Source organism: Sinocyclocheilus anshuiensis, unplaced genomic scaffold (assembly GCF_001515605.1).
Source record: "Sinocyclocheilus anshuiensis isolate Anshui unplaced genomic scaffold, SAMN03320099.WGS_v1.1 scaffold160, whole genome shotgun sequence".
In the NCBI taxonomy this organism is placed as follows: domain Eukaryota; kingdom Metazoa; phylum Chordata; class Actinopteri; order Cypriniformes; family Cyprinidae; genus Sinocyclocheilus; species Sinocyclocheilus anshuiensis.
In genome coordinates, this window is record NW_015554119.1 from 2,306,688 (window position 1) to 2,314,761 (window position 8,074).

The window sequence follows — 8,074 nt, forward strand, 5'->3', positions numbered from 1 at the left end:
ATTCACTTCTCGCTAGAGAGCCAGCAGGATTCAAAACTCTTTAAGAGATTGAAGAATATGAGGAATTTGAACGCATTTACACTGAAGAAAGTACTTGTCCATGAAAGAGGACAAATAAAAGATAATAATCTTGCTTTATCAGTGCAGTCACAAGTGACCCTTGTGAAGTGAATTTATATAGTTGATAATAAATAGCAATAGAGACTTGAACATGTAAGGTCATGTCTTGAAGATGTAGTCATTTTTAAAGCGTTATCTATTGATTCTACAGCTTATTTATATTACATATGATCTGTATATATTAGTGTTTATTTAAAATAAATGCTTTATAATAATTGTTAAACTAAAATTGCTTGTGTGTAATGGATTAATAATACTATAAATCATATAATAATTAGATAAATCATGTAAAATAATTATCATTAAACTCAGACCTTTTTTTTTTTTTTACTATATATTGACCTTTAATTTGGAGGAAGAGAAACTGGGAGAGTGACTTTTTTGCATCAGACATGTGTCACTTTGCTCACATCTGATTGGTCCAATTTCAGTTTGAGATCTCTTACCCAAAATATAACCTGTCCCCATGGAGCAGGTTAGCTGTGGAGTTTAAGTTACTATGGCAATGAACACCGCTAAAATCCAAGTCACTTTCATGGTACCTCATGCTTTTGAGGTATCATGAAAGTGCTTTTGTGCTTTTTGTGCTTTTGTTTTTGGGTGTAAAATGGTTGGAAAGAATAGGTCAGTACTTGTTTTATAAGGTGAACAATGTGCTGTTCAAGGAAAATGGGTCCAAATGCAATCTATAAAAATCCCATATTTTAAATACAATTTATTAAAAATATATACTATGTACAGGCAAGCAACGCGCTAATCCATTAAGCCACGTTAAGAGTATTCTAAACGGTGATATCAGGTAAATTGGGCCACTTTTTGGTTAATCGCTTGGGACACTAACAAAAAACCCATGTATGACATTTAACTGTGTTCTTATGATTAATAAGGACTGTTTTTAATATTTTTGTGTTGAATTGATGTAATAAAATATAATTGTTCAGGCCCTACAGGTTTTGAAACATTAGCTGCCCCACATGACGGTAGAAATGCAAATTTTCGGGAAGGATTGTGCATTGTCATGTGCTGTAATTAAACCCCATGAGACAGGCAGCAGGTGGATAAACTGAGGTTAGAGGGAGTCACATATAAACTCCTCCTTACTGCTAAACTGCAAATAAAATACAGGTTAAGTTACTCCAGTCCTTACAAACCATCAGCAGAGTCATTCTAATAAACCAAGCTTTGACACCGTGCCAGTATGTTGAGGAGTCTCTGAAATACACTTTCAAGGATCCTTCCATAGTAGGCTAGGCAAGTCAGTTTCTAAAGCTGCTGAGTTTTTTGAGAAAATTAGTTTTATGAATCCGTTTTTAAAAAATCACCCATATTCGTGATCTACAACACCTGCTTCCTTACAAAAAGTATCGGTAACATGTAAACTTGTATATATGGATGCTGAATTAGTGCGGGTTATTTTTCTACGAGCTGTAGCCACCTTAAAAAAACAAAAAAGAATTAAAAAATTAAATTGTTATATACTGTATAAAGCTATATAATCAATTTAATATATAAAAGTTTGTTTTAATTTAGGGATATATAAAAAGCATATGTTTACCTATATTCTTTTGTTTAATTTCTTGATGCAAAATGAAGAACGGCAACGGAATATTTTGAAGAATGCTGGTAGCCTAAACAGTTATCTTGTCCCACTTCCATATTATTATTATTTTTTTGTCCATTCTATGGAAGTCAATGGGACTTCCATAAACTGTTTGGTTACCAAATATCATCTTTAAAACTAAACTAATTTTAAAACTCCTTTTAAAACTGCTGTGCCATTCTTCCGTTACTACATTTTATTCAGTTTACATGGATGCACTATCTCTTTAAGCAATGAGACGCTCTATTGTGAATATTCACAATATCTTAAGACAGTATTTGCTAGTGCAGTGATACACATTGTATTCAGAGCTGTTACCATATCATGTCTCTTTAGCATCTCAACATAAACCACTCTCTTTCCCTCTATAGGTCTATTATATTTCTGGTTGAAGTGACAAAACCTCAAACATCACTGATGTAAAGATGGTGGTTTTACTACTGAAACATCGCTGCTACATGACCGTACTCTTGAGCTCCACTATCATCTTGTTACTTCTGTACTTTCAAAACTCTTTGTTGGTTTTGACCAACGGTTCTTACGGTTTTGTGTCTGAAAGATCTCCTTGTGCGTGCCACATATGCGTGGCGGACAGAAGAAATAGTGACTGGTTTAGAAAGCGATACAACCCCAATGTACCACTTCTACTCGACAGCACCAACAGTGTATTACATGCAAGCGTCTCCAGGTGGTGGAAGGTAAGAAAGATTGCTGAAAAATACATATACAGCATTTACTAACTTTTTGTTTAATGTTTTTGAAAGAAGTCTGTTTTGCTGACCAAGGCTGCATTGGTCTAAAATACAGTAAAAACGGCAATATTGTAGAATAGCATTACAATTTAAAGTAGCTGTTTTCTATTGCAATATATTTAAAAATGTAATTTATTCCTGTCATGCAAAGCTGAATTTTCAGCATCATTACTCCAGTCTTAAGTGTTACATGACATGATCCTTCAGAAATCATTCTAATATGCTAAGTTGCTGCTCAAGTAACATTTCTTTTTAGTGTCGATGTTGAAAACAGTTGTGCTGCTTAATATTTTTGTGGAAACAGTGATGCATTCCTATTCAGGATTCTTTGATGAATAGGAAGTTCAAAAGAACAGCATTTATTTGAAATAAAAATGTTGACTAACTGAAATACTGATTAAATGTTTACTAATTTTAACATCACAATATGTCCACCATTTTTGATCGAAATATGATAGAAATATACAGCATATGGGCAGACAATTGCCATAAAAATGAAATTATCCATATAAATTATCCTAATTTTAAACCAGATGTTTAAGGCCAACATAGAAAACACTGCTAGAGGAAACAAGCATGTAATTTGACTTTTCACTAAAAACCTTATGCTTTTGGAGATAAAGATCTTGTGACAACTAGCCCTGGTATAATTCATTCACAATAAACATAAGGCATGTAAACCTCTTGAAATAGTACACTACTATAAACATTTTTACAGGAGTGGATATTATACCTAAGTTTGATGCTAACTTATTTAATAATATCACAGGGGCTACAAATTGTACCAAATACCAGCAACTACACAAAGGTGGTGGATCAGCTGTTTTCGCTCTTCCCCGATAAAGAGCACTACTCAGATGCCGGTCCAGATCGCTGCAGAACTTGTGCTGTGGTGGGAAACTCTGGGAACCTTCTGGGATCCCATTATGGGTCTCTAATAGATCTTCATGACTTTGTCATAAGGTAATAAATGAGATTATATTACTGATTGGCTTTCACTTTTCAAGTTAGTGAATAATGAAGCATCAGTATCGATGGAATGGATATGTTGTCGTGCATTTATCGACTGAGGCTGTGATCGAATGCCTTGAGTCATGAGATCACATTAGACCAGGTGATTTCAGATGTGGAAAAGATGATTTAAACAAATTTTTTTTTAAATAACTTAATATCATGCACACCTCAATCTGGTTTGTGTATTTCTCTCAGAATAAATAAAGGCCCGACAGAAGGTTATGAGAAGGATGTGGGGTTAAAGACAACTCACCGAATTATGTATCCTGAAAGCGTTGTGGACTTGGACAACTCCACCCATCTGGTGCTTTTTCCTTTTAAGATTCTGGACATTCAGTGGCTCATTAGTGCCTTCACCTCTAAAAGCATAACGCGGTAAGAATTAAACATACATTTTCATCTTGCCTCAGTATAATGCATAGTGAAATAGTGTTTATAAGTGCAGCGCTGCATTGTTTACAGTGGTAACCAAGGAAATGCTATATATTTAATTTGGGATTTTAAATTTCAATTAATTTTTTTGTTATTTGACATAAGATATTTCAATTTCACAAAGAAATGTGCAGCATTTTATCTGAGAAATAACGAAAGGACACTTTTTCAGTTCCAAATTTCATTTTGTAAAAAAAAAAATCGTGAGAAAATCGTACCATGAAACCAGTGTCGTGAATCGTATCGCATTGTGAGTTTATTGAATCATTACATCCCTATGCAAGACTGTAAACTAGGTGACATAATTAAATTTAATATATCACACACAAGAATGTATATACAATTATACAATTATACACCCTGTAATTGTTATGTCATAATTGTTTTGAAAATTTCAATGGCTTGCCGCTAGGGGTGATCTCTGTGAACCCATGGACTACTGTCTACACGGTTTTCATCTGATCTCGGATCAGTTTTATACATTTGTAAACATTTTTAATTACAATTATCTATTGGTAATTGTTGAAGGGCAAGGAACCATCAAAATATCAATATTGGAGCACTCCCTCGACTGTTAAAGATGTTCTTGGTCTGCTCTTTTTTTAATATCATGAAACATTGCCTTTAATCGGGGGAAATTTTAAAATACTTGTTTTGTAGGTTTTTTAAATACAACTAAAGAACCTCTTACATAGTTAATATGTTGTACAGAAGTATCTGACCTTTTCATAAGCTAAATGATATTGAATATTTAATTATTATCTGTATCTGCCAGTTGCTACTGCCATGAAATAACCTTTAATGCTGCTACGGCACTAAACCCAAATACAAACAAATCAGCAGAAGATTTTTCCATTTATTTTGTAAACTAAATTAATTCAAGTAAATTAAACAAAAGGTTTTAATAAATGAAACTGTCAATGAAAATGAAGCTGTTGTATGTGGTCATATTTGACTCACAGCTATAGTTGTGTTTAAGTAATGGCAAATACATAAAAGTTACATAAAATCAGTACTGTGTAAATGTTCAGAAATGTTATGATGTGTCTTATTTGTAAGTTGCTTTGAATTAAAGTGTTTGCTAAATGTAAATGTGTTCTATGGCTCATCCTAATCATATTAATGTGACGAGTGGGGCAGAGCCGAGTTAGCGGAGCGAGGCCGGTGGAGTAAATGATAATGAGTGACACCTGCGCCACTCACCGGTCTCGAGTCCCACGGAGGAGCTCCGGAGGGATAAAAGGAGGAGTAACGACAGTGATGGAGAAGAGAGGACCAGGCCTGGACTATCTATGTTGTTTTATTATGTTTTATGCGGCAGTCGTCCGTGAGGGGCTACCGCTTTTACTTTCGTTTTGTGTTTGTTTATTTAGGCTATCTATTAAAGTTTTATGTAACAAAGTTCGTAGTTCAGGGAAGAAGGAGGCAGGAACCGGCGAACATTTCAACATAAAACTTTATTTTAAAATAAATAAACAAATACAAAACGAAAGTAAAAGCTGCAGCCCGAGACCAGTGAGTGGCGCAGGTGTCGCTCATTATCATTTACCCCACGGGCCTCACACCATTCCCACAGCTCCACTCGTCACGATTAAATAGAGAGTGCTGTTGTTTAGTCAAGTCCAGTCACCTTTATTTATATAGCGCTTTATACAATAATGGTTTTGTCAAAGCAGCTTTACAGTGTTAAACAGGAAAACAGATTGTCAATCATGCAAGAAGACAACAACAGAGTCATTTTCCAGCTAAAGTCAGTTCATTGATGATTCAGTGATGTCATCATCCATGTTAAAGGTGAAAAAATACAGTATGCAAAAACTTTTTGACTTGGAGCCAATTCAAAGGAATGCTATGTACCCCCTTGGAAGGAAAACTTTTTTCTGAAATGTTTATGCAACATTCCATGTTCACACAGCTTTTGTTTGTTGATATCTTGCATATTCTGTTACAGAACATATACAAAAGTCCCATCTACAATCAAAGCAAATAAAGACAAGGTGAATAACACGGACTTTCTCATGAAATCAACCAAATGACAAATGTTGATTTGTATGGTTTACTGATATTACCTGATTGAAATATTGCTATTGCGGACTCAACATGATATTATAAATGCATGTTTCATAAATGTCCTGTTTTATTTCTTGTTTTTAGGTGATGATTCTCCACCCAGCATTCATAAGATACGTCTTTGATAACTGGGCAGAAGGTCATGGCAGATATCCATCCACTGGTTTCTTAACACTGATACTCGCTCTTCACATCTGTGATGAGGTAAAACTCACATTCTGTGTCTCAAACTGTGTGTGGCGTGGCATTGCCATCATTATTCAGGGGGTGTTAGTTTTTGTTTAATGTATCACAATAGAGTTTATAATATAATTTATAATAACTGTGAATCATGTAAATTTCTTGTCTAAATATTATTAATCTCGATTATTGTCATTTTAGAATTTTCATCAGAATCACTGCACTTTAACAAATCAATCAATCAAGAGATTATTTTCAGTAATGTAGAGAGAGCGCTTGCATATGGTTGCCAGGTTGGGAAGATTAAGTAAACAACAGGGCAGAAAATGTATCGATTTCAGTCGCAGCCATCATTTCAGAAGTGAGGAGGACAGAAATATCAAATGTTATACCAGTTGTTTTTTTTCTGACTTTTGTCTAATTGACAGGTTTCATTTTTTCTTATCTCTTCCTTTTAATTCGCTAAGAAATACACTGCTGGACAATAACCAATAATTTGTATTCTATAATATTTTTTACCTATATTTTCCTGACAGTTTTATGATTGGTTACTACCAACACTTTTTTTCCATTTATATCACAGAATAATTTATTTACTGTAATAAATGCTATGCCAATTAGTGCTGCATTATTCATATACTTTATTACTTGACTTTAAAAACGCACAGAAACCATATATTGTTGCAGTCGTGTTTACTGTCTTCATGTTTCATCAGTCAAAACGTTTCTGCTTTTCATTCAGCTTAGCTACAGCGATAGCTAGATGCCTTTGTCCATGTTAGGGATTTCCTGATACAAGTTATTACTTTTATGAGTCTGTTTTGAACTTTCTGTGCGAGAGCATCCCCCTGCTTTGAGTATTAATGAAACATACACTGCATGAGAGTGATGTCAAATTAACATGTAACGTTTACAGGATAAATAACCAGCAGGCAAATATCATAGACGATCATGCTTAATACATCGAGAGAAGTAGAAATCTTGATCACGATTAAAGTACGATTTATTTTTTAGCCCTAGTGATAACAAATAACTGTGGGAATTAAAGTTGCGTTGTGATATGTAAAATTAAAGGTATGAAAAATCAAGTTAGTAAAATTTAATTAAATTAAAATTACTTATTCTACTCAGATGTTGAAATGGGCTTACATATTATTGCTCAGTTCAAATACAAAAAAGAAACTTAATTTAATATTACTTGTGGGACAATTTTTTCTCAGATTTTTTTTCTTTCTTGAATAATACAGCTTTTTTTTTTTTTTTTACAGTTTCACAGAAAGTATTTTTTTTTTTTACAGTGTCACAGAAAGTATTAATCCATACATAACTCTTTCTCTTACAGGTGAATGTATTTGGGTTTGGAGCTACCAGTGGTGGAATCTGGCATCATTATTTTGAAAAAACATTTGACTTCCTATGAAAGCGGCGTTCATGCCGGAAAATTTGAAAATGAAACAATCAATCAGCTCCAAAAGATAAACAAGATTTTGGTTCACAAGGGTTGGACATGAAGCAGAAACACTAGTACTGCACAATATTCCATTGAAATTTTGAATATTGAATTTTGCAGATTCATGCAGCAAAGACTTTCCTCTCAAGAGATCAACTTTTCTGTGTTTAATTTGAGCTCCTCTAGTGGCACTAAATGAAATTATGCCATAGGCTGCTTCATTTTTTCTTTTGTTGAACCAGTCAGGATGTTCAAACATTACAGCATCATATATTTAAAGGGGTCATATGATGCTGCTAAAAATAACATTATTTTGTGTATTTGGTGTAATGAAATGTGTTTATGCGGGTTAAAGTTAAAAAAACACATTATTTTCCACATACTGTACATTATTGTTTCTCCTCTATGCCCCGCCTTTTTGAAACGCGTCGATTTTTACAAAGCTCATTGTTCTGA

At 33.9% G+C, this 8,074-nt stretch overlaps 1 pseudogene; it reads left to right on the plus strand.

Moving 5' to 3' along the window:
* The first annotated feature begins 2,102 nt into the window (after positions 1–2,102).
* Positions 2,103–7,889, plus strand: LOC107669972 (CMP-N-acetylneuraminate-beta-galactosamide-alpha-2,3-sialyltransferase 1-like; annotated as a pseudogene).
* The last annotated feature ends 185 nt before the right edge of the window (positions 7,890–8,074 follow it).